The sequence below is a fragment of the Pinus tabuliformis genome, chromosome 7 (genome assembly GCF_031772625.1).
Source record: "Pinus tabuliformis cultivar Carrire ecotype Pingquan chromosome 7, CPIR1, whole genome shotgun sequence".
Lineage (NCBI taxonomy): Eukaryota > Viridiplantae > Streptophyta > Pinopsida > Pinales > Pinaceae > Pinus > Pinus tabuliformis.
Genome location: NC_142293.1, coordinates 2,064,013,251 through 2,064,040,399, shown reverse-complemented (window position 1 = coordinate 2,064,040,399; position 27,149 = coordinate 2,064,013,251).

Sequence of the window (27,149 nt, the reverse complement as noted above, 5' to 3'; positions counted from 1 at the left end):
CCAATCTCCTTGCCAGACTCTGGTCTCCACTTCTATTGTTGGTCCAGGTATACTGGAGTCTGGCTGTCGGTATGTCGACCCAATGATGGTCTTCCAATAGAGTGGATAGAGTTTCAGAGAGTGTGTCCACTTGTGCCATATGCCCCCAAGATTCACTATATCCCAGAGAAAAGTTAAGATCACCTCCCAGTACAATATTGTTAGCTTGCAACAGCTGCCTCTCAAATAAGGATCTCCAGAATGTGAGTCTATTAGTGCAGGGTCCATAGACATTGATCAATCGAAGATCCCGATCCAGAGCATGTATATGAATGTCAATGCCTATATAACCCTTACCACCCCAAAAATTCCTGATATCTATGGATCTATTGCATATACCGACTGCAAGGCCCCCAGACCGGCCTGCAGCATCAAGTGCATGAAAGGTCCAATGCGGAAGCCATGAAGAAAGAGTGCGAATAAGAATATCCATAGGGCAGAGGGTCTCTTGTAGGAATATGATGTCCAGATGATCTGAGGTAAGAAGCCTCCTGAGCGCTAGTTTTTTAGAGGAGCTAGCAAACCCTCTACAATTGAAGGAGAGGATTTTCATAAGGAAGGCGGGGGAGGGCCATCCTTTGCTCTAAGGGCCCCAATAATGGTATGCCGTCACCCAAGGGCGACCTCTTCGTCAGTCGTCTTCCTGGCTTTAGAAATGCGTGATGGACGACCACGGCCTAATTTGGTATGCGAGGGAGGATTAATAGGATCAAGGCCGATCACATCAGGTCCCCTATCTTTGTTGTGGGGACGAAGGTCGTATCAAGGTGATTGCTTAATAATGGAAGAGGTCGATGAGATCAGGGGAGGAGGAGCCAAGGGAGGGGGAGGAGGAATCGAGCAAGTGAGAGGTGTATGAGACAGCTGATGAGGGGGGTGAGTAACAAGCAGATCGGCAAGTGAGGTGACAGATGAAATGCAAGATGCTTGTAAATTCAAAGAGAAAGGGGAGGGAAAAAGGCACATAACCGTAACCGCAGTGTCCTTAGGAGGGTTCAGTGAGTGCTCCTGAGCCTCTCTGGACGAAGGCGGTACCGGGGGCAGAGGATCCTGAGTAGTCTGGGTCTGTCCAATTCCTTCAGTCATCTCAGCATCCCCTGAATTGCAATGTGGAGCAGCAGGAGGTTGTTCGGGCTGTTCAGGCTGCAAATTCAAAGGATTCAAATTGTCAATCTCCATGGCCTGTTCCTGTGCTTGACTATGGGGCTTCCGAAGGAGTGGACAGTCTCTGTACAAGTGCCCCACTTTGTGGCATCTGCGGCATCGATATGGGATGCCCTCATAGTCTATGATCTGCCTTCCCGTAGAATTTCTCCACTGTATGGTAATGTATTCATATAGTCCTCCCCGTGTATCCATATAAACAAGTATCCTGGCATAGGCCATCATACCAGTCTGGAGGTATGAGTTATCATAACCCATATAGGATCCCAGAGCGTTGCCAATGCGCTTGAATATCTCCTCTGACCAGTATTGTAGTGGGAGACCAGGTAGCCGAATCCAAATAGGGCCAATCCCAATTTGCTCAGTCTCAGGATCAAATAACGGAGTCCACCGCTTGAGTAAAATAGGTGCATGGTCAAAATTCCAGTGAGATGAAAAAACCCAGTTGGTATGGTCGGCATGCGCGAAACGAAGTGCGAACCATCCCCTCACGAATGTCTGTACAAATGGTAGATCGACCAAGTGGTGTCCCCGGACCTCAGTAACCCATGCCTTCAAGCATGCCGCCGTGTAGTTCCGTCCCCTTATGCGTCCAACTAAGACCCGGTCTGCAAAATCCATATCTTCGCCCAACTGTATGTCTTCTTCCAGCATGAGAAAGTAGTCAGCCTCCCGAGATTTAAAGCATTTAGTTTTCTTTCTAGGGCCTCTAGAATGTGCAGGGTTCCTCTGCGAAAATGGAGCAGATGGAGGCGTATGGGAGGGGACGGATGAAGGTATGGATGCAGGGATACCAGCGAAAGGGGCAAGAGAAATGCCAGATAGGGGATCCGATAGAGGAGGTACGGATGAGAAACAACCAGATGATGGACCCAAGTAACCCGCAGAGCCGAAGGTTGCCAATACAGAATTAGGGTTATGCGTAGGGTGTGAAGAGCCTATAGTCGGTGGAGTTAACCCGAGAGATGGGTTTATCGAACCAGCCACAAACCCTAGGGTTGTCGGGGAATGAGAAGGCGTCGAGAGGGCCGGCCAGGTGGGAGGGTCGTCCGGGAGGACCACGGGCATAGACCTGGAGGATTCTCCATGCACATACTGAGAGTAGATCCCAGAAAAATCACCATACAACATTCCATCTGAGCTGGCATTGGGGGTTCTCCAGATGGAGACCCCTTCCAATGGATCTGCGGAGTAGTCCACACTCTCCAAGTCATCCATGGTAACGGCTTCTCGAAACGGTGAGCGAGTCAAGCGGAGGAGAATCCCGGTGGAATGACACGGCACAGTAAAAACCCCAAGGTAAATTAACAAAATGCTGGTGCAGTTAATGGTCGTAGGTTACCTGACTGCGCATAACCTCAAGGTAAACGGAAGAGCAGGAGGAATGAACCAACCGGATACGGAACGGCAGCATCGAACGGCAGCATCGAACGACGGATGTCCAGGCAGCTGTAAACGGAGAGAAGCCAGCGTCGTAAGGTAGCAAAGGGAAAGTGTTGTGTGAACAGAGCCTGTAGGGTTTTGTAGAAACCCTACCCAAACCCTGACCACACGGAAGGTCTACACGCGAGCCGCATCATCGCTCCGCTCAAAACCCCTCTATTGTTATTTTTGTGGCTTTATAATATTATTGTTAGGTCAGCTGGGTTATATTGTGACTCCTTAGGCTCCTATATATAGAAAGGAGGTTTTGTCATTTGTATCATCCAAGAATTGTTCATTTATGTAATGTAAAGGAGTTTGCCCCCTTGAAGAGGATGAATTCTAAGGCGTTGATCTAGCTTTTCTATCTTTTCTTGAGCTGGTTTCATAACAGGTACCCCCAACTCAAGGAGATACTGCAGAAGACTGGATGGCTCAAGTTCATTGAAAAATTTGATGGATATCACAAGGAGATCACGAAATCTTTCGCTAGATCATTTGATGGTACAAAAGTGGAGATCGGGGACATCAAGTTTGCAATAACAGAATCTTACAAAGTAGAGCCTATATAACTGCCAAGTCTTGGTGAGAGGTGGTTCAAAAACAAAGAATTTCATAGTGAATCATAGAAGGTATTCCTCAGGAACCCGGGTATGGATGTCACTGTGTTTAGCAAAGGAATCCCTATTTCAGCACTCAAAAATAAATGGAGAAGCATGCTTTTGATATTACAAAAATTTATTACCTGTGAGGGAAGATTCAGATGTATGTATGTTTATCATATATGTTTATTGATGAACATTCTAGACAATGGAAACATCAACCTCTCTTTATTCCTTCTAAACAGCCTACGGAGAATGGCTTCAAATGTACAGAAGAAAACAAAATTTCTGGAAACAACTATGTACCATCACGGATTGGTCAAAATCCTAGTTGAATATCATCTAAAGAAAATAGGGGACACCTGGGAAAACTTTCTGATAAGAAACCATTTCCAAGAGACATCAAAATCCCCTGAAAAAGATAGTGTCAAAAAGAGTAGGAGAAAGAAGACTAATCTCACCATTCAAAGCAACCCTGAGTCTCCAGTACAGAAAAATGATGAAGAAGAACCAATCTTTGAAAAATTAACAGAGATCAAAAAGCAAATCAAGCAGAGGGAGAAGATAAAGCAGAAAGTTGGTGGAATTACTGAGAACACACCTGAATCTCCATTACAACCAGATGATGAACAACCAATCTCTAAAATTTTGACAGAGATTAAGAGACAAATCAAGGGGAAGCAAAAGATAGGAAAAGAGAAAAAGGGTGCAAAGGAGGAGAACATAAAACTCCTTAGAAGAAGCTATAGGCTCAGAGGAATGGTAAAGAAGGTATCATCAAAGGAAACATAGTTCATCAATTTGGAAGGAGAAACCCCAATATCATCTCCTGAAAATATTCCATTTACATACAGTCCTCAAAACACTCCTAGACAATATTTTGAAGGCAACCCCAGCAGAGGATCCCCAGGCATAGATCCAATACAACAACAAATTTATGATTACATAAAATCACTAGAAAATAAAAATGCCTCAAGGGTTCTGGGTTCCTTAGCCAATCCATAACAACTTGTCAATCCACAAGAACCTCTAACTGACTCAAGCAAGAAATCTATGAGTTGGAGATATTGAACATGCATATTAAGAAATAAAATGAATCCCTAAAGGAACAAAGAAAATTGGATAAATCCATTCACGACAATACCATACTGCACTTAGGCCTATGTTACAAGGAAAATAGGAAGTTGAAGAGGAATAATAGAAAATTGAGCAAGACAGTAATCAACCTTAAATAAAAACTTCTCATGAAGAAATCAAGGATGGTTGTCACTTCAAAGAAGAGCAAGAGAAGAAAGTTGGATGTGATGGAAGAAGTGTCAGAGTAGATGCAATAGGAGAAAGAAGTTCGCATTTTTGAAAATTGCATGGGGATATGCAATGATTTTGTAATGGGGGTATGTTGAGCCTCAAAATTACTCTTTCCCTAGCAACTCTTCTCATTCCTTTTCTATGTTTTTCCATGAGAAAGATGCATTTTCATCACCAATGACCCGTATATACTGTCTTGAGGAGGAAATTTAGTGATTTACATGTTATGCTTTTATGTTTTGCTATTTGAATAAATTTTTGTATATTAGATATGGAACGAAGCCTATTTTGCAGCTAATTGGTTTTTCTGTAGCTACCTTCATGCTCTAATAGGTTCTACGTGTTAGAAGGAGAAATTAGCTACATGGGTAGCTTGGAAATCATTGTGACACGGACCCTATCCTATTCACTTAGCCCAGGTCGACAAAGAAGATGGCATAAGACTACAGTCAATAGATAAGTCAAATGTAGAGATTGAAGGTAATATGACTCTATTTCGTGGTTAATTAACACATTTCACAATGATGGGAAGCGTTATCCGGAATAACTACCTATACCTACAGACTCCAACAGCCACCTGTACAACCGAATCCAACAGCCACCATGTCTTGGATTTATGTCTCTAGTAGATGAGGAAGAAATTCCATATATCTGTCTTCTACATGTTTGGCTATAACATGTTTTTCTCCACAAATAGTTGTATGGTTTTCTTATAAATACCTGTGTAAAGGACCGAAGAAGTTAGTGGTAATAGTGATAGGTTTATTGTGGAATTGAAGTTCTAAACTATGTAATTTTTGGGCATTTTGTGTCCTTGTTTTTAATATGAAGACCACATGTTTTATGAAAATCCGAAGGAGTTTTCTTGGAGTTGATTGAGCAAGCGTAGCCTACTCAGTTGCAGAGGGCCCCTACATTGAAGAAGGTTTCATTTCATTTTATTCTTCTTCTTCTTGTTAATTGTAAATTCATCATTTTCTTTCACAGTGTTTATAATCATTTTCTTACTAACAATGTTTATAATGAAATTTTCATCATTTTCTTATTAATAGTATTCATAATTTAGAGTAGCTTCTATTTGCTTGATCTCTTTCTAGTTTTTATCAGTAGTTAGAAGATGAAACTTAGTAATGTAATCTAGTTTACTTCATTCATTGTTTTACTAGTCTTTAAATTCTCAATTAGACTGATAAGTGCCATTTACTGCCTTTACCATTTTATTTTTAGTTTACTGACTCATGGTGTTAATGAATGTTTATGAAAAACCCTTCAAGTTGATAATTCATCCTAAACTAAGTGGTTGAACATTTAATTTACGCAATGAGTCTTTGATGTGTCTCTGTATTTGTTTTCTCTTAGATTAATGAAGTACAGAATTCCTCAAATGTCATCCCAAGGAGACTTTCTCCAAAAATTGAGAGGCAGGGTAACTAAGTATTTCATTTAGTTTTATTTCTATAATTAGTTAGACATCAGTTGCAAATTTCACTTTCAGTTTTAATTCATGATTTGGAAATAATGGTAAAACAAGAATAGAAACTTTGTTTTCATTTCTTGCTTAAACTTTGCTTCCAAGTCATTCTTAAGCTCTATTTTCATTTTTAGATTTTGAGCAGTCTTTACGAAAATTAGACTTAAGTTTTTGATAATTACATTGTAAATCATTAGGAATTAAAAGACCAAAAACCTCCAAAACAACATAAATCACAAAAACAACGAAGTGTGAAGGGTTATCTAGCACAAACAGTGCACTACACTTCATCAGTTTACGATATCTGGATTGATAATTTATGTAGAGAAATTTAGGATACTAAATTGACCAAACAACATGTATTCCTCCCAGAGTGTGGTTCTCTTGTCTAGTGAGGACCTATTGGGAGCCATGTTCTCATATGGTTCATGAATAGATGTGATGAAGATGGTTCCTGGTCTTGTATCAACCTCATTAAAAAATGAAACAAGGTACGAGCATAGTTCCTTGTCTTTTGTCAAGCTCGTTAAAAAATGAAACAAGGGTCCGAGGATAGTTTCTTCTTGTATCTACCTTGTTAAAAAATGAAACAAATGTTCGAGGATAGTTCTTTTACTATGTTAATCTTGTTAAAAAATGAAACAACTCCCTTTTCCAGTTGAGCCTTTCCTGGATCTCAAAAGTGAACCTTAATTCTGTCCACCGAGTTGAATGAAATGAAGCTTGGGGAGCATGTACCTCGAATTGAGTCATTATGCTGGGGGCATGCAAACTTAGCTCAAGCATAGTTTGTCTTTGTTTCAAGCTTGTGTAAAAAATGAAACCAATCTCAAGTATAGTTTTTCGTTTCAATCTTGTGTAAACATGAAACCGAATCCAAGACAAATTATCCATGGTTCAAGCTTGTGTAAAAATGAACCCATGCCCAATTTACATCATGTGATCGCCATTTTCATCAGCTAATTTCTGCTATATGAGCCTTGGTTGTTTCAATCCATCGCCACCATCTCTTTGGCCAATCATATGCTTTAACTTGGTTGTTTTTCCTTTCCTTAGGGGCCGCAACAATGAGTGGTTTTATTAGCTAGCCTCTTGACCATTACATGTTTTGAGCAGTTCCACCATTACTGGAACCAGTTGCTACCCTTTATACCACTCATTCCTCCAAGATGAGTCACCTTTAAGCTCTTTTCTAACTCGTAAAAAATGAAAAGTTCGCTGAGTATTTTTCCCTTTCTGACTCGTTAAAAGAAATAAAAACAGGAGGTTTGTTTTAAGTTCTTTTTCGACTCCTTAAAAATGAAAATATTGCCGAGATCTTGTCATTTTGAACTCGTTAAAGGCTGTGAATTGGCATTTACCCAGTATACGTTTACCCCTTTTTCAAGATGGACTAAACTATTTACGAAAAAGGTACTCCTTGGCTAACATGGTCAAGCGGTTCTCTCAAGTATTGTTTTGTACCTTTTTGGGCTCAAGAGACACAAATGTACGAAAAGGGACCTTTTGGAGTTTTCTTTTCCATGTCTTTTTCAAACTCTCTAAACATGAAAAAGATGCCAAGTTTCACCTTTGTCGGACTCGTTAAAAAATTAAACGACATAGGACTTGTCATTATGACGAGACCGAGCTACTCCTTCTTAGGGCTCGTAAAACTTACTAGGATGAATCCATCCAAAGGATGAAATTATATGACAAACATATGCTATCCCCTTCAAGCTTGTGATAAAAAATAATTGGGGTACCTGCTAGAAATGGTGGGGGGAAATTTGGAAATTTTATCAGTCGTGTCGGCAACTCACTCTTGAACATGACACTTTCTTCTTCATGTCGGGTTGGGATATCCTCCTTTTCATTTGACCTTCCTGGGTTGGGTGCTCATTTTTTCCATCCATTTGATCTCCGCTACATCATCATGACCACCGATTCTATGGATCCAAAAGCTGCCAAACTCCAGAATCGTGTTGCCGATATGTTCAAGTGTCAGTGCTTCTGTAGTTACACTTACTCTTGATTCTTTGTATCATAGGAAATCATTTGCATTCCTTTGTCTCGTGTCAATGATGTGGGATACATCATCGCCCTTCTTTGACATGGTCACTTCTTGTCGACTTCAGCTCATTATCCAGGAAGCTAGCCGGGAGACTCCCTTCTAGTACCTTAGAGCTTGCATGCCCTAATGGAAAGTTCTTCACACTCGATGACAAGTTCACGTCATTGGCTTTTGATTAGGTGATTTCACGGGTGTTTGACATCAGTTCCTTTGTTCACATTCTGTGAACTATGCTGCCAGTACCTTGAGAGCCATTGTAATTATTGGTGGTTTATCTCATGCTTGTTAATGGTTCACATCATTGACTGGTAATCAAGCGACTTCCTAGCATGTTTGACTTCAACACATTCATTCACATGTTAGGAGTTGTACTTTGATCGGGTAGTTTGGAACGCAAGACCCTGGGCTAAGATTACACAAGTCCAGGTTGTGAGGCAATGTGACATGGTCATGTTGATATACATGTCTCTTTCACATGGATAGCTACAACCATACCATTAGTTGTTATATGTGATCCTTATCATTATTGGATGGCTGTGACCATACCTTGTTTCGTAATGATCCTTTCTACTGGATGGTTGTGCCCATGCCTTAGATCCATTCACATGATTATTATCTGGATGGCTGCATCCATACCATGGTTCATGTATTATTATTCAGATTTTTCAGTGATTTATATGTATCTATGCTTGCTTGTAGGTTTTCTGATGACAAACGCAGGTTCCCCGCTTCCACTTGTAAAGCATTTCACCCCTTACTCTAGTTTGGCCTTCATGCTTTAGGGGGAAATGGTTACACAACATTTTGTCACTATCCCTGTACTCCCCATCTATGATCCTGGAGGACCTCTACAGTGTACCCGACATGCTTTCCCATCATGAAGAAAATCCCAGTATGTCCCTCTTCATGGGAAGAATAATTCCCCTTTGCATCATTTCCCAAGAATGTTCCTTCTATCCCAATTTACAAGAACGATGCTACTGACTAGTTTTCTCCTTGCACCTATTTACAGAGGTTAAAACTAGCCCTTTTGTCATTCGAATCGACTGAGCCCTTTTCCAATCACATTGGTCCTCTTTTGGAAGGTTTTTTGAATAAGGAGCCGAAGCTTCCATTGCTAGAAGCTTCGTAACGGAAGTCTGGTAGATGGTTGGGCTGGATAGAGTCGAGTAAATCAGTTTGTGATCCTTTTCCCTATTAGGATGGAATAACCTCAAAAGATAAGACCTTCTCCCATGATGAGAGGAAAAATTTCCCATCCCTCCAAGCTATATAAACCTATCTTTTTCCCAAGAAAAAGCTAGTTGGGATTTTGGAGCAAATTTGAATAATCAGCAAGTCATCTATAACTTTTAGCTTTCTAGTGTATGTTTCGGGAGAATAATGTGATTTTGGTTTGGTTTGAGACTACAGGGAAAGAGGCCTTAAAACTTCAAATGTTGGGGCTATCCATGAAGTTCTAGTAGAAGTGTGGGAGCCCGGATATGTCAAAGGAGACCAGCAATGTCAAGGCATCGGTTGTAATCTCTTTCTGATTTATATAAGTGCAACTATTGATTGATTTCCTACATGAAGTGTCATTTTACATATTTATGGCTTAATGTTCCTTAACCTATTAAGTAGTCTGAATACAATATTGTATGCTTCACATTTGTTGTTTTTTTGTTTGCTTGTTTCAGGTATTCAAAGGAAGGAAACAAAAGATAGTTGGAGTGAGGAAGTAGGATCATCACCAAGCGGAATAGCATTATAAGGTAGGCCCCCTTAATTGGTTCTAGATTAAAGAGATTTTCTATAGATTTTTTTTGTGGCTAGACCCGCTCTCTCGGGCTAGAGGAATTTTTTTTGTCCGCATTGAGAATTTACCTGCACCATAGTCACTTTCACCATCATTCACATATTGCAAGTGTCATTCGCTATTTTATTTCCAAATCATATTTGTTGTTTTTGGTCATGGGAAGTGTCACTTATCGTGTAAATCAGATTTTTGGTTTGTTTCAAGGGGGCATATTTGTGATAATGAGTCATTCTTATCATGTAGACAAGCTTCACACTCATTTCCAAAGTTCCAAACACTATTGTACAAGTGTTACCACTTGTTTCAAAAAGTATATGCTTTATGTCGCACTTAGTAGGAGCCATCACAATGTTGTTGCATTGAGGAAGGAATCTTGTTCATGAGTTCTAAGTGTTCCTTGTCATGTTTTCAAGTGATCTAAGTGTGTGATCATGCTTAGAGTCTCTATTTTTCTCATCTTCAACTCGGTGATGCAACACTTAGTCCAATTGGGAAAACTCCCTGACTGGTCTAATCAACCTCATTCTGCCCATCCTAAGTTGCGCATTGTACAGTCTCAGCCCTCTAGCAGTATTTGTTTCTCTTGTAACTACACAATGCATGGTCTCTTCCTTCCAGGACTACGCACTGAGCAATCATGATGCTCAAATGCAACCTTTAACCTCCAAATCTACGCAATTTTTCTCTCCTCCCTAGTCAGTACTACACATTGCACAATCTCAAGGATCATGCCTCAGTCCATGAGATCCTAGACTGTGCAATTGCACGATCACCTAGCCTCCCTGCCTCCTAGAACTATGCAAAGGGAAAACTCAAGGCTCATGCCTCCAACATGAGTCCTCAAGTCCCTCAACTACATAGTCCCTCTACCTAAGCCTCCAAAACTCCACATTGTATAGTCTCAAGGCCTAAGGCTCCATATTGAGTCCTTGATTCGCTCAACTACACAATTCCTTGGCCTTTATCCTTCCATAATTTCTTAGGGGGAATATTCAAGCTTCAAGCCCTAGACTTGAGTACTTAAGACCCTTAATTGTCCATTCTCTTGAACATGTCCATCTTGAACTATGCATTGCAAAATATCAAGCCCCAATCCTGGACCTTTGCCTTTGGAATTATGTCATTCCTTTTCCAGTCACTCAACCAGTGGCTAGTTCTAGCCCTAACAGATGAGTTCATGAAATATGTTAGGTTAGTGGTTTTCAAACTGATGTCGGATTGTCATGAATGGGTTTTAGTTGCAGGTACTCTATATTATCATGACATGATGATGATGGAGGAAAAGGAGAAGGGGACCATGCTAGAAGACACATATGAAGCTAAAGGGATAAGATGATCATCAGGTGAGATGAAAAAGTAACACCATAATACAACAAAATATCAAAGATCAGGATCACATGAAGGCTCCATCTGATTCACAACCCTTTGGAGGGTGAATATGAAGAACAAAGCATATCTCTCATGGATATGAGGCATTTGACATCTATTATTGAAGACAAAGTAGAAACAAAGAGTGGCTTGACATTACCATGTCATCATGCAATCCATGTCATCAACGTCATGTCATGTCATGAGTTGTCATGTGTCACATAATTTGCATATTATGTAAATTATATATTGGTAAACACAATGTAAAGTGGAATTCTAAGACTCATCCATGTAATGTGAAAAGTCATGTGGGAGATGAAAGGTCATAGAGAAGTCAAACAACCATGAGGGTAGCCCAAGAGTCACACGGGAGGTGTATGATCACCCCATTTGTTATGTATACACGCTCATTGTACATGACAAGAACTTTTCACCTTGGATCCTCTGGGCCAAGAATTGGAGAGGAAGATAGTTGTTTTGGAGGAGCAAGTGACTTCTCTAATGCTCCACTATTGGGGCTAGTGGTGTTCGCTATCTTGATGTATCTTGGAACTTTTACTTAATTCAAAATCTCGTTGAGCCAGCACACTCATGCATATGTCATGAATATTATAAGACTATTCTTTGAATGTTTGTGATGTATGTTGTTCTCATCCATACTAAGGAAATCGAACTATTTCAATGGATTTGGTACTTATCTTGTTAAAGGTGTGTTGTAGTTTCTTTAACAATCGTTTCTTCCTTGTGAATTATTTAATTGGTTGATCAACAATTCATTCTTATGTATGTGCGCATGTGCCTTTTCTATATTCATACTATTACTTGTCTTTAAAGGTCCCACTTTTCTCATCCCTTTCGGTAGAAGGACCTTGATAATTTCCATAGTTGAACATTTCACAAGGCATACTCACTTGTTGATCCAAAAATACCTGTGTGTTACTCTCTTGTGCTGAACTTTATAGCCAAGGAAAATATACAAGGATATATGGATGCTGGGCCGATACTCCAGATGAAGCTCCTACTCCAAATGATGTGAGGTCTAATTGGGACTTCACATCGGGGAGACCACCTTGGTTGACTTATTTCCAGCATCGTCAACAAAATGTCGCTAGGAGGAGGGCCAAATGACAAGTTGTGCATGTTGAATTTGTTTTGAACCTCTTATCTCAAATGGTTCATCCTCAAATCATACTCCTAGGCTATTTTTCTAACCTATGCCCTGGTAAAATTTTAATCCTCGATGAGCCTCTTTATCACTTGTCTCAATTGAAGTTTGATGGTGAGGATGGAACATCCATAACTGAGCACATCTCCGATTTTCTTAAATTTTGTGAATATCACAAAATTGATGACGAATATTTTGCATGTGTCTCTTTCTTCCTCACCCTTGAAGGTCATGTTAATCGATGGTGTCATACCTTACCATTCACTTCCATCCATTATTTTCATCATTTCCTCAAGGAATTTCATCAAGGCTTTGATAGGTATGATTATCAATATGTTTATCAAAGAATCAATCGGCTAAGAATAAAGCCTAATGAATAAATTAAGGGATTTTTTGATCAATTCATTCACCTTTGTTACGAATTTTCTGAAGAAGATACAAATTGGGATTTCTTGAAACAAAATTTGACTATTTGGTTCATATATTTTTTCACGGTGAATCCAAACCACCTGATGTTTCTTCTTCCCCAACTCTTGTAAATCGTGAGACACCTGTAATTTTAGAAGAGGAACACACTATTCTTTTGTTCATTATACTCCTCCTTTTCCAATTCTGACGTGGGTGCCTTCTCACGATAATAATAAAGTTGGTAAATCTGCACATTAAAATTTCCTAATCCATCTTCTTATCCTCCTTCCACTTTTCATGATTCAGATTGAGGAAATTATAGAATGGTTCATGAATCCTACGGTAAAGACTAATTTCTCCATTTCACAAGATGGTATTAACAATCATAACTTTAGTCTTGAATCTGTTTTGGATTTATATTATCCTCTGTCATCTACATGCCATGACTCTTTGTACTGTGATCCACTTGATAAATCTACTCTATCAACTAGTTTTTCACATTATCTTTATTTTCAAGTTGCTGGTCCAAATTGCAATCAGTTTCAAGGTAGTCATGTTACACAGGTAGAGGAGTAGGAAGGTGAATATTGTTTTAATATTTCTTCTCTTTTTCAAAGTCCTTTGTGTGAAGATGGTGTTTCTTCACTCTTGGTTTATAATGAATCTAAGAATCTCGGTGCTGAATAGAATATAATCAATTTTCTTGATCAATATGAAGTCTTGGACAATTATCATCTCGATGATTCTAAATCCATTAGTGTATGGGTTGATGTATTCCCAAGTGTACCATCTGATCTTTCGATTCCTCCAAAATATGTTGATTTGACAGAATTAGATCTGGTCCAACCGAATAAAATGTTTTTATCGAAATTTATATTCATCTCACTATCCCTTGTGCTCTCTTGTTTGTGATGAATCTACACTCGCTAAAGATACTCCATGATTTTCAAGTTCTTCATTAGATATGTTCACTTCAAAATTGACACGAAATAGTGAGGTTGTCCATGATGAGAGAGAAAATAATCATATCATTGAGTATCGTTTCCATACTGTATCATCTCTTGTTTTGCATGAAGACAACTCTTCAAATAAGCTTACTTATGAAACTTATATGATTCATATATCTATAGATTAGCAATCAACATAATGTTTATACTTGAGTAATCTGGTTGTCGAAGTCGTAAAATCCGATCAAACCAATGACATAGATGGTTTCCATTTGGTTAGTTGTGGTCTCATTGAAATCGGTGAAAGAAAACAACCTCACACCATGCATGATTTGGTTCAATATTCAAAATGTGATTTTACAATCCTTGAAAGTTCCAATACTTTCCAGGGAGCGCGAGGTACTTCAAATTCCGTTGATGGTTATGTTAGGATCTCACAACTATGGTAAGATCCGGAAATGAGTTAGTTCTGATTTCCCTCACAAAATATTTCTATTTGCATGGGTTCATTGAATGTAAATTCCTTATTAAAATATGTTTGACATTGTGGATGTAATCTTTCAAACTTTCAAGATTCTATTTTTGATCGGATTCAAGTTTCTATTTTAGTTGATTCATCTCCATGTAAAAATCTTGCTCTTGACTCAATTTTGGAGAGTGTGTCTCTCATAGAAGCATGGAATTGGGAAGTTGATTATTCTAAGGATTTCCTTCTGCCAAAGGAGTCACACCTATCACATTATTTTGAAAACAATTAGCTCCTGGTCCTTCTTGTAAATATTCAGATGCTGATCTTTTTCTTCATCACACTTGAAATCCTCTTGAGCACCAGTAAATGCATGGGTTATTTGATGAATCAAATTCTTCTTCACTCATTTTACCCTAACTGGTTTCATGTGTTTTCTATACTAACATTCCTTTTTTCTTTCGACGACTATGATGCTTGCGCAGTACGTAACCAATTACAAGAAAATGGTTTGTTACACTCATCACATGAGGAAGATGATTCCATTATGTAGACCATTTTCAAAACTGTTCAAATTGATTTATCCTTGTTAATTACAAACTAGGAATTTGATGCTTTAATCTACCCATCTGATCATGAGTGTGTCTCTCATGATTTTCATTCAAATCACTATTTTCCCAACAACACATCTAATGTCAATTGTTTTACATCCTTTGATCTTTATGGTTTAACATACTATATGGGTACTTGTCAAATAGTTGAGGCACTTCCACACTCGCTGATGGTTATGGCAAGTCCTCACTGTCTTGACATGCCCATTGAACATGATCAGGTCTATTTTCCCTCACAAGATTATCATTATAATGCCATGCCTCTAATTGTAAATTCACCTTTTCAAGGATTTCATGGTTTTCAAGAGGATTTGTTAGAAAATTATATATTACAGAGCAACAGAACACATCAAATATATTGCAGTACCACAAACACAGAAAACACATAAAAGAAGAGAGACACAGATATACATGGTTCACACAATTTGGGCTACGTCCATAGAGAAATAGCCAGTCCTTCCTTTTATATTATCCAACAAACTAAAGAGATACAACCTACAACAAATCTGCTATAATTCCCTCTTCTCTGTCACAAAATCTCCTCTCTCTTTCTCACTCAGAATACAGATCTACCTAGACGCAATACAATTCCCTCATATATAGTGAGGGGTTTCCTTCTAGGGAAAGAAACCCTAAATTAAACATAACTTCTTCCGTTAGATCTCCGCCTAATGAAAAACTCAGATTGACTATGAAATTACAACATTTTACAAGGAAATTTTACATCTATTTTTAGCTTCGACGGAATTGCCCCCGAACCCCTGCCGGGGGGGGGCTCCCAAAGGTCGTAGTCCCCCCCCTGGACCCCCCTGCAGCATAAATATTACAGGTGGCTTTGCTGCCACATTACAAACTAAGGTCCAATGCGGTGATACCTATGAATAAGGAAGATAATCAGGCTCCACACCCAACAGGATTAGCACCAATTTTACAATCCAACCAATGAATGGTTGGAGCAGTCTTACTTGGAAATATTTGTCACAAATATCAAGTTTCAATATTTCCTCATGCTTTCTAAGGAGTTTGGTGTAGATGAAGACACATTCACAAGAAGCTTCCAAGATTTTTTTAATGATGGTTTTCACCGGAAAGTTAAGAAATTTAGTTGGTTAAAAGTAGTAACTATGACATATCTTTCTGCTGTCAGGAAAGACCTTTAAATTTATGTGCAAGTTATTCAAGTTCTTATATTTTATGTTTCACATTTCTTTATATCAGTTTTAATCGATCATTTTGTTGGGTATGCAGGTCGGGAGTAGCTACAGTGGCTACATTGGAAATTCCATTATACGTAACCTTGAACTTCTAGATAGTTAGGTTAGGAGTAGGTATAGTTGTATATTAGTTTCCTTCTTACATGCATCTTGCACTCCTTTTTGTACTATTTTGTTTTCTTTCTAACTTTTGTCTTGCATTCTATTTTCGATTAACCTCCATTTCTATTGTTCTTTTTTTTTGGTTTTCTTGTTGTGTCTTCTCTCTTTCATGTTTTGTTGAATAGGACTTCGCATGAAGGATTCCACTTTGGCTCAAAGAGAATGTGGAAAATTAATAAAGGGGATTTTTGACACTACAACATTTGGCTGAACTTTAGTCCTTCTTCTCCACCTTGGTTACACCTTTTGGTCGATGATGTTCTCACAAAAAATATGATCCTCGCGTAAGGAAATATTTGTGTCGAACCATGATATCTATGTCTATTATGGAAACCTTACGCCTTCACTTGGTTCTTTATGTTTATGTGTTTTCACACTTATCCAACCTAGTAGAAGAGGAAAAGGGGAACAATCTAAACAAGCAAACCTAAATCAAATATCTTTATATGATTCTCTGAAGGAACAACATCTCCTAATCTCAATAAGTCAGGATCCCTCTTCTGCCCATGAAATGAATAAGTGCATATGCACAGTCCTATATAAAAATATAAATAAAGGATAAACAAGAGAAAGGCTTCCTATGAAGAGAAGTGAAGCAAGCAACTCTGTCAGGGTACTATCCAGGCTCGTTAACAGTGGAGAAATGCTTGTGTTCCTGTACTGACTCCATTTAGTGTACTTTTAGAGCCTACTAGTAGCATATCAATACCAAAGATGAACAAATATACTATGAAAATCTAAATCTCACGAATTATACTACCCTTTCCTGATTCGAAACATTGCGATATTGTCGATCTTATGTTTGTGTTCAATAAAAAATGGACAGTGGGTACTATATTTATTTGTAGGGTAAGTGGGGAAGCCAGGGTAATACAAACAATGAATTAATACTTCCTAAAGCATTATACCCTTCACAAAGAGTTTAATGGGGAAAATAAGATGGAGTTCTACCAATGTGTCGCAAAGTGTTGTCGCTGCAACAAACACCCCCCAAAATTTTGCCTACACTCAAATTTTGGAGCCTACTGTGGATCTTGCAATTGGTCATTCCATAGTCATTTCTTAGATGGTAATTATTTTGTTAATATTTTTAGCTCCCTTCCTTGATTTAAATTGTCTAAGTCACCTGCTTACACATGATCAGTCCATAATGAATTCATGCGCATTCTTTCACGCAAGCTTGAATAGGCCCAGCGTATTCCATTAAGAAAGTGTCTGTGCTATTCTTAACCCATGTCGACAGTTAGTGTGCATGTTCATAGGACATATCTCACTTCCAGTTGTGTTGGTACTTCTATCTTGGTGAGTTTTTCAAACTTTCGCTTTTGTGCACCTTCGCTCTCGTGAGTGTCATTTTCATGTTTTCGACTGCCGCTTTTTCTTGCTTTAAAACTAATTAGTGTCATTTTTATGTCAGCTTCACTCTGGCATTTTTTGTGTTCACTGTTGTTAGCATGTTGCAATTATCGTTCACTCTTTTCTTTCCATATCGCATGTGCCATTTTTGGGCATGGGAAGTGTTGATTATCGCGTAATCTAGAGTTTTAGCTTGTTTCAAGGGGAAATATTTGTGATAATGAGTTGTTCCTATCATGTAGAAATGTTTTTCTATCATTTCCAAAGCTTCAAACATTGTCGCATAAGTGTCACCACTTTCTTTGAAAAGTATATCTTTTGTGTTGCACTTGTTAGGAGTTGTTGCAAAGTTCTTGCATTGAGGAAGGCATGTTGTTCATACGTTCTGAGTGTTCCTTTTCGTGTCAGCGAGCGATATAAGTGTGTGATAATTCTTATTGCCTCTCTTTCTCTCATCTTCATATCATTGATCTAACACTTAGTCCAACTAAGAAAACTCCCTGATTGGGCCACTCAACCTCATTCTTCCCAGCCTGAACTGTGCACTGCACAGTCTCAATCCTCTAGTAGAATTATTGTCTCTTGGCACTGTGAAATGCACATTATATTCCTTCCAGGACTACACACTATGTAATCACGGTGCTCAAATGGAGCCTCTAACCTCGAAAAATACACAATTTCTCTCTCCTGCCCAGTTAGTACTATGAATTGCATAGTCTCAAGGCTTAGACCTTAACGCTGAGCTCCTGAACTATGCAATTGTGCAATCACCTAACCTCCTTGTATCCTAGAACTTTTCAGAGGTCAAACTCAAGGCTCAAGCCTCTAGCCTAAGTCCTTGAGTCCCTCAACAGTGCAACCCCTCTGCCTAAGCCTCCAGAACTATGCATTGCATAGTATCAAGGCTCAAGCCTCCAGACTGAGTCCTTGAGTCCTTCAACTGTGCAATGTGTTGGCCTATGTCCTTCTAGAATTTTACAGTAGTAATCTTCAAGCTTCAAGCCTGAAACTTGAAATCTTAAGCTCCTAAACTATGAAATCTCTTTAACCTGGCCATCTTAAACTGCACATTGCATAGTCTTAAGCCTCAATCCTAGAACTTGGCTTCTGGAATTGCACAATCCCTTAGTTAGTCACTTGATGGGTCACTAGTTCCAACCCTAACATATGAGTTCATGGAATATGTTAGGTTAGGGGTTTTAAAACTGATGTCGGCTTGTCATGAATGGTTTTTAGTTGCAGGTACTTTATCTTATGATGACAGGATGATGATGGAGGAAAAGGAGAAGGGGACCATGCTAAAAGACACATATGAAGTTGAAGAGATAAGATGATCATCAGGCGAGAAGACAAAGGAACACTAGATTACAATAGAATATCAAAGATTAGGACCGCATGAAGGCTCCATCTGATTCCAACCCTTTGGAGGGTGAATATGAATAACAAAGCATATCTCTCATGAAGATGAAGCATTGTACATCTCTTATTGAAGACAAAGAAGAAATAAAGAGTGGATTTACATTGTAATATCACCATGCAATACAATGCATTAGTTTCATGTCATTTCATGTGTCACCATGTGAATCCACATCATTTGTGGATTATGTAAATTCTATGTTGGAAAATGTAATTTAAAGTAGAAGTCCAAGAGTCATCCATGTAATGTGAAAAGTCACGTGGGAGTCGAAAGGTCATAGAGAAGTAAAAAAATCATGAGGGTATCCAAAGAGTCACATGGGAGGTGAATGATCACCCCATTTGTTATATATACACCCTCATTGTACATGAAAAGCACTTTTCAACTTGGCTCCTCCTACCAAGCATTGGAGAGGAAGATACTTGTTTTGGAGGAGAAAGTGATTTCTCTAATGCTCCACTATAAGGGCTAGCGTTGTTCGATGTCTTGATGTATCTTGGAACTGTTACTTAATTTAGAAGCTCATTGAGCCAACACACTTTCATGCATATATCATGAAAATTGCAAGACTTTTCTTTGAATGTTTACGATGTATGTTTTTATCATCCGTACTAAGGAAATTGAACTATTTTGGTGGCTTTGGTACTTATCTCATTAAAGTTGTGCTCTAGTTTCTTTAACAATCATTACTTCCTTGTGAACTATTTCACTGCTTGATCAACGATTCATTCTTATGTATGTGCTCGTGTGCCTTTTCTATAGTAGTACCAATACTTGTCTTTAAAGGGCCCACATTTCTCATCCCTTTTGATAGAAGGAACTTGATAATTTTTGTAGCTAAACATTTCACAAGGTATACCCACTTTCTGTTTCGAAAATACCTATGTGTTACTCTCTTGTGTTGAACTTTGTAGCCAAGGAAAATCTACAAGGATATATGCCATCTAAGCCAATACTTCGGATGGGGCTACTACTCCAAATTGCATGAGGTCTAATTGGGAATTCACATTAGGGAGACCCCCTTGGTTGACGTATTTCCAAAACCTTCAATAGAAGGAAAAATCATATTTGAGCTTGAAGCAATCACAGAAACAAGAACCTGATAGCTATAGAATCAAATGATTTCATATTATCTTATTAAGTGGAAGAAATTACCTGTTGAATATTCCACATGGGAGGATGAGAATTTTCTACAAAAGCATCCGAAACTACTCAAGCATTGAGTGTCATGCAACTAGCTCACAAAATAGAAGAAAGAGATAGATCAACCACTTAAAACGTAGCCTCTCCGAGGGTGAAACCTCCTTTACATTACACAAATGAACAATTCTTGGATGATACAAATGGAAAGACCTCCTTTCTATACATAGGAGTCTAAGGGGTCACAATATAATCATGTCCGACATAACAATAATAATGTAAGGGCACAACAATAACAATAGTGGGCTTCTATGGGGCACAATAATAACAATATGGGGACAACATGGGCACAACAATAATAATAAGGGGTACAATGACCATAATAATAAGGGAATACACTAGTATTATAGGGACCTAACATGCCCCTATCATTCAAAAAAGTGTTGTCCTCAACACTTGAGTAGTTTTGGATGCTTCTGTATAAAATTCTCATCCTCCCATGTAGAATCTTTAGCTGTTAAGTTCTTCCACTTGATGAGATACTATGAAATTGATCGATTTCGTAGTTGTCAAGTTCTTGTTTCTGTGAGTGCTTCAGGTTCCAATATGATTTTTCCTTCCTTGTCAAGCTCTGGCAATATTTTGTGAATTGGGAGCTTGTCACCTATAACCTTCTTTAAGCATGAAACATGGAAAATTGGGTGCACTCGAGAAGATGTAGGAAGTTCCAATTTGTATTCCATAGTACCAATCTTTTGCAACACCTTGTACGAACCATAATAATTTGGTGATAATTTATTATCCTTCTTAGCTTGCTTGAGGGACATTTGTTTGTATGATTGTAGCCATAGAAATACCCAGTCACCTACATCAAAACTTCTTTCTCTACGATGTTGATCTACCTGTTGTTTCATTCTATTCTGCGCTAAAGTGAGGTTATTCTTTAAGAGTTGGAGAAATTTTTTTTGATGCTCGATGTGATCTTCCATTGCTTGAACCTGTTGACAGTGTTGGACCCACCAACATGTCAAGGGGATCTCCCCGGTAAGAAGTCCCAATTAGACCTTCGACCTTTTGGTGTAGGAGTCCCAGTAGTGGGTCGTAAGGTAATGCCTTGATCGCAGTGTCACACAGAGGCAAGTATAATAACTTTGTCAGCAACAAGGGTGTGACTAATACAATGAGTCAAGGAAGGTGTATGAGAGGTTCCAACACTTCGAAAGGGGGAGGAGGTGAAGGTGAGTTCCAGGTTGAAAGGGAGCAGTCTGAAATCGGCTAGGAACACACAACACAAAGGACATGCATAGCTTCCGGTGGAGCAATCCACTCAGATGCAACAGTCACATCATACAAGGTAAGATAACACGTATGACACTCATAGATCAGTCTGAGACGAGTGTGACGGTTGCTATAGCAAGGTTCAAGTGAAAGGTCTGTCTGATGTTCGGTAGAGCAGTCGACACGGACAGTGACAACATTAACAACATATGCAACACATTAACAAGAAGATTCATATAATTGCATGTGAATCAGTTCATACACAAGTACGTAAGTTAAACAAAAAATATCATTAAACAAATCGGAGCAGTCCAACTACAATAACAACATATGAACAAAAAAGTGCTAGCTCTTATTATATAAAGAACTGTAAGTCATAATCGTACAATACATCCATGTAAGCCTACTAGCACTAATAGTGTAACGTTACAGCCACATCCGCCTGCTCCTCCAAAGAGATGTACTAGCTCCGTGCAGTGGATAAACCAAGGCACATTATAATACTGTCCAAGCCTTCTTCAAAATAGTCTTAGTAGAAGCTTGGTTGACCAAAATCCTATACAATGAGTTATGAGGGACTATTTATAGCAAAGGGTGGGGTGACCCTTGAAATTCCCCTTTGTGACCATTCAACTACCCTCATGACTCTTCACCTACTCTGTGACTATTACACTCACTCTTGACAATTGACTTACACTTGACATGACTCAACATTACAATGCACATGTACCCATGTGAACAATGGCTTGAACAAGCCAAAATAGACATCATTTGGACTTAGAGAACAATAGAAGTCCAACTACTCGAGATCCTCATGCTGATCAATAGTGACATATTGATGCCAAGATTAGTAGTCATTGAGAGTGTCCGTGTGTTCTACTGTGACATCCGCCTGAAACCTGAACCTTGCCTGTATAGCATCTAGGTACACTGCTCGAGCTCCTCTGTCCAACTCGTCTATGAGCATGTGCATAATTTTCTTTAGTGTGGCTGGACCATCAACGTACTTGTGCATGATGTCTACACTAATAGGCAAGTCTGGGTTGTTGGCAGTGTGCATCAACTCGTCAAAGTACGAGTCAAGCTCTCGTTGGACCTGCTTCTTGGTCTTCACCCGAGTGAGGGTCCCAAGTTATGGGATCGCATGAGTGTGCACTATAACCTCCATGCTTTTGAATACTCATACATGGGAAACCTCTATGCTAGTGATGACTATGGTAGGTCTTCATAGTTCCAGATCTGGCTCTGGATACATGCTTGTAGCTCGACCACATTGGCCTTTATCATATTTGGCAAGTGAAGCGGGGCTCCCTTATACTTCATTGTCCATGCTCACTTGTTATCAACAATAGTATGTATGTTCTTCAAGATGCGTACCCTTCTTGCACATCATTGTTGCCATCCGTGGAGATGAACGACAACTTGATGCATGGTACCAAACTTGGAGTACAATGTTTGCATAATTGTGTCCAAGGACAACACTTCATCTAGTATTGCCTTCTTCAGTTCAACTCGGGCAGAAATTGTCACCAAGAATCCTCCCTTCTTGGCCACCTGTAGCTCCTTCGCCATTCACTCATTCTTAGCTATGAGAAAACAAACACTTGAGCTAGTGGCTTCGACATACACTCTAGTTGCATCATTCAATGCAGCTGGATGCTTGTGCAAATCAGTCACGATCACTTGCTCTTCAAATTGTGCAAGGGATGTTTGGTCTTCCAGAGTCAGTACTCTCTGAGACTACACAACTCTGTGATGAGATTCATCAAAGGAGATGTTGTGCATCTCTGCTTTCGATTGACCACCAAGGATCTCAGTGCCTCCTTGGTCATCTGAGACTTGCTCATCGTCTAGATGCATTGAAGCAGGTGAGTCGACCTCTCTTTGATGAGGCATGAGGTTAGTGTCATGTTCCAACTCCTGTTGCTCCATGTCAGCATCCAACTATTCAAGATCCTTTTCTATCTCATGAACAAAGTCTTGCCCCTACGAGGGTTCACCCTATTCGCCTAATTCCAGTTGTTCAGAAGAATCAACTACTTGTACGGGCGCTGCTTCGTTTTTTTGCATGTGATGTGCCACCTGTTGAATTTGTTGTTGCTGTGCTTCCTTCTCATGTTGGTGCAACTCTTGTTCTTTCCGAATTTTCTCCCTCAGCTCATGCAACTCCTTCTCTGCTTCTTTCATTCTCTTCTTATCCCTCTACCTTCGCTTGATTTGCTGCTGCCTCTTCTATTGAATAGCCATAGCTACTTGTTCTACAAGTGGATCTGCTCGAAACTTGCAGCATTGTTCCTCCTCCATGCAGTCAAAAATCTTTCTCTTCCCTTTGTTGCGTGTAGGTATGCTTGGATTCGCTATTTTTGATGCTGCTGCTACTGTTGGTGTTCTCTGTGATGTTGTTTCATGCTGTTGTGATAACCACTCTATGGAAAAATTGACCTATTCATTGGGTCTGGAGGAATTGAAGCAATATCTCCATGAATCCTCCTCGGCCCAATGATATGCCCCATGGATCCAATTGAACTGAACTCTCATGCAGTGATCCTTCACAATGCAATGTGGGTCATACAAGTTGAAGCTTTGGAGGTCGAACGGGTACTTCTTCATCTATTCAGCTTCAACATCCACTTGCTTGATGCTCTGGATCTCGTGTAACCCAATCTGCAATGGAAGAGTGGGACAAGGAGACTTCTTCTTCCGCTGCAACCTAGTTGTTAATCCAGCTGAAATATGATATGCTACTTCCTACATGACAAGCATGTCCAACGCAAAATTTGGCAGAACATGTAGAGGCTTCTCCACACTGAATACTTGGATGAACGTGTCGTCTGGTGAGGCATACCAATCTGCAATGCCTAACAATGCCTTCATCACTTCTTTTGACATTCAGGGTGGATCCTGTTTGAATATCAACCTATGCACTAGGGTGACAAGATGGTCAGACAGTTGTATGATCACTCCTCTGAAGTTGCGCTTGGTCAATAACTTGAAATACGTGATCACAATAGTCTCCACCAGTGACCATGCCCACTCTAAGCTTGGGAACTCATGTCGGGTAGAGACTGCATCTAGAATGTAGGCGTACATGTAAATCTCTACATGCATGCCTTCAAGTGACTGTTGAGTCTTCGTGACTTGCTCCTTCAGCTGATGAGCCAGTATGCTAAACTAGTTGCATGGTCTTCCTTCTCTAGCTAGTTGGTCCAGCGTGACCACCCAACTCTAAGGGAAGGTCTCAGTGCTTTCTTGGCCGCTAGGTCGACATGCGAATATGACCAAGTATTGGTATGCCTTCCTCAATATATTTGTCTTATAGATCTGATTGGGGGTCATCCCGAAACGAGATAGCTCCTTTACCCAATCCTTTAGAAAGTCTCTAGAGTGGCATCTGCTATTGGGCAAGCTAAATGGGGGAGTCATGATAGTCATGGGCTCAGTCATCTGATACATCTCATCGTAATATCATGCCCAGAAGGTTGCAAGCTTCATCCCACTGACACTGCTCAAGTTCATCATCTCGGGATCAGTGTGAGAGACGATCCAGTGAATCATGTCCGCACATGGGAATGCTCGGTATTTACATGCAATCCGGTACAACCTAGACTTATGAATGTTCACTTACACATGACGGTCTTCAATGTCTTCCCAAAAAGTACCTGTGAATGTTTCATTCACCTCTTTCCACTTTAGTCTAATGTCCTTGTCTAGATACAACTTTGTATCTTCATATACAACCTAGACTTATGAATGTTCACTTACACATGACGGTCTTCAATGTCTTCCCCAAAAGTACCTGTGAATGTTTCATTCACCTCTTTCCACTTTAGTCTAATGTCCTTGTCTAGATACAACTTTTTATCTTCATAAATCAATAGACCAGAGGACACCTGCTTAGTGAAAACAAAGCTAATCCGGGGAAGGACATAACACATACCTAGGAAACTGATGAGAAAGTTTGTGCAAATTTCACTGGGAGGCTGAGTGAATGGCTGCAAAAACTGTGCAAAAGGTAGTCTGGGATTTCTGGGAGGCTGGACTAGCTGTTGGATCCGTGAAATGCGCAATCCAGTTGGGTAGCTGGCTGCTGGGATTGTGCAATGCGCAATTCCAACTGGGAAGGACTACTGGCCCAAGGACAGATTTGCGCAATTTCTTGGGCCAAACAGCCACTATCCTCTAGGAATGTGAAAAATCGTCCAGGAGGCCAGTGCTGGGCTAGAATGCGCAAATCTGGAGGGGATGGTGAGCTTTCCTTCTCCATATTGTGTAATGCAGCCTTTGTGAGGGTAGAGACCGGGCCAAGGTTGTCCCAACTCGCTGACGGGAAACTAAAAGTAAGTAAGTCGATGAAATTCATGGTGACACTGAGTGATAGTAGAAGTGGTAAACCATGTATGCAAAACATGAATGGAAGATTTAGCAAACATATCAACATGCATGTGGGTGAGGTCATTCACCGGTTGGGTGAATGTCCATGCAAAATAGTTTCATGCATGTGGCAATAGTGAGATAGCAACGAAAATTGAAACAAAGCTAGGACAAGCTAGAATATATGTAAGCAACATCAAGCATTCAAATAAATCAAGCAAGCGTCACTCACACAAGCGAATACACAAAAAGTGACAAAAATGATGAAGAAGACAAGTTGAGGCGACTTACATGTGAATAACTGAGTCAGATGTGTCGAAGAGTTCTGGATATGCTGTGGGATGTCAAAGCTCCAAGATCAATGTGAATGAATGAGCTCTGATGCGTTGAAATAAATAAGTTTAGTCTCATGAAGTGCATGCCACAAATCTAGGAAAAAGTGACACTTGGAGGGAAACTTCTAAAACAACTTTGCATGTAACCCCTGGCTGCTAAAAATAGTTCCCCAAATCATGGGATTTCTTTTGCATGTTGTCTCTTGCTATTCCAGGAAGATCAAGTCATGGATGCATGAAAGTCAAGTTTTCTCGGTCCCGAGTGGAACTGGTTAACCAGACTGTTCATGCATGCGAGTGATCAATTGTTCAAGAAAAATGCGCATTCCTGGCTTGGAGCTAGGATGACTGCCCAACGGGATTGCACAATTTTTGGGCAGAGCAGCTGACTTATGCCCAAATTTTTTCAAATCTTGGGTTGAATAGCTTGCTGCTGGGGAATGGAATAGCAAATCCTCCTGGGAGGGTTGGCTGGCAGGATTGTGCAATCCTGGAGCCCAGAAGGCTATTAGAGAGGATTGCACGATTCTTGGAGGGAAGACTAGTTTCCCTCTAGGAATGTGAAATTTTCAAGGGGAAGATGCTCAGACTGTAGCTGGACCAAGTCCAGGTAAGCATCTTGTGAGGGGAATGGATCGACTGTGATCGACAGGCTGCTTTTGTGCGAGGAAAACATTGAAACTTGAGTACTTGATGCAGTAAGACAAAGTGCTACGTAAGGTTGGTAGGGAGGCTCCAAAATAGGCTAAGTCAAAATTTTGGAGGGTGGTTGTAGCCATTACAACACTTGGTGACACATGGTAGAACTCTAGCTCTCTAAATGGACCTTGTTTGTGAAAAGCAAGTCTAACACTTCTGGAAGTATTGTTTAGTTCTCAGCTCATCTTGGTTTCACACTAACTTGATTGTAAGATGTAGCATCTGTCGAGCCCTTGATCGATTGACACACATTCCAAGTGATTTGAAAATGAATATCTTAGATTACTTTTAAGGTATTACAGACTCATGTACATGGATTTGCCTATATTACTTAGTGCAATGGATCGATAAGATT